Here is a 1,592-nt window from a genome sequence, read left to right on the forward strand (position 1 = left end):
CTCCCCTCCCCCCGGGACACTATCCCCTCCTCCCAGGATACACTCCCCTCCCCCCGAGACACTCTCCCCTCCCCTCGAGACACTCTCCCCTCCCCCCGAGACACACTCCCCTCCCCCTGAGACACTCTCCCCTCCCCCCGAAACACTGTCCCCTCCCGCCGAGACACTCTCCCCTCCCCCCGGGACTCTCTCCCCTCCCCTCCTCCCGGGACACTCTCACCTCCCCTCCGCCCGGGACAATCTCCCCTCCCCCCGAGACACTTTCCATTCCCACTGAGACACTCTCCCCTCCCCCCGAGACACACTCCCCTCCCCCAGAGACACTCTCCCCTCCCCCCGAGACACACTCCCCTCCCCCTGAGACATTCTCCCCTCCCCCCGAGAAACTCTCCCCTCCCCTCCCCCCGAGACACACTCCCCTCCCCCTGAGACAGTCTCCCCACCCCCCGAGAAACTCTCCCCTCCCCTCCCCCGGGACACTCGCCCCTCCCCCCGAGACACTCGCACCACCCCCCGAGTCTCTCTCCCCTCCCCCCGAGACACTCTCCCCACCCCCGGGACACTCGCCCCTCCCCCCGAGTCTCTCTCCCCTCCCCCCGAGACACTCTCCCCTCCCCCGGGACACTCTCCCTTCCCCTCGGGACACTCTCCCCTCCCCCGGGACAATCTCCCCTCCCCTCGGGTCACTCTCCACTCACCCCGGGACAATCTCCCCACCTCCCGGGACACTCTCCCTTCCCCCCGGTACTCTCTCCCCTCCCCCCGGGACACTCTCCCCTCCCCCCGTGACACTCTCCCCTCCTCCCGCGACACTCCCCCCTCTTCCCGGGACACTCTCCACTCCCCCCGGGACACTCTGCCCTCCCCTCGGGACACTCTCCCCTCCTCTCGGGACATTCTCCCCTCCCCCCCGGACACTCTCCCCTCCCCCTGGGACACTCTCCCCTCCCCCTGAGACACTCTCCCCTCCCCCCGGGACACTCTCCCCTCCCCCCGAGACACTCTGCCCTCCCCCCGGGACACTCTCCCCTCCCCTCCCCACGGGACACACTCCCCTCCCCTCGGGACACTCTCCCTTCCCCCCGGGACACTCTCCCCTCCCCCTGAGACACTCTCCCCTCCCCTCGGGACACTCTCCCCTCCCCCCAGGACACTCTCCCTTCCCCCCTGGGCACTCTCCCCTCCCCCCGGGACACTCTCCCCTCCCCCCGGGACACTCTCCCCTCCCCTCGGGACACTCTCCCCTCCCCTCGGGACACTCTCCCCTCCCCCGGGACACTCTCCCCTCCCCTCGGGACACTCTCCACTCACCCCGGGACACTCTCCCCACCTCCCGGGACACTCTCCCTTCCCCCCGAGTCTCTCTCCCCTCCCCCCGAGACACTCTCCCCTCCCCCGGGACACTCTCCCTTCCCCCCGGGACACGCTCCCCTCCCCCCGGGACACTCTCCCCTCCCCCCGTGACACTCTCCCCTCCTCCCGCGACACTCTCGCCTCCCCCCGGGACACTCTCCCCTCCCCTCGGGACACTCTCCCCTCCCCTCGGGACACTCTCCCCTCCCCCGGGACACTCTCCCCTCCCCTCGGGACAC

Source organism: Pristiophorus japonicus, unplaced genomic scaffold (assembly GCF_044704955.1).
Source record: "Pristiophorus japonicus isolate sPriJap1 unplaced genomic scaffold, sPriJap1.hap1 HAP1_SCAFFOLD_89, whole genome shotgun sequence".
NCBI lineage: Eukaryota > Metazoa > Chordata > Chondrichthyes > Pristiophoridae > Pristiophorus > Pristiophorus japonicus.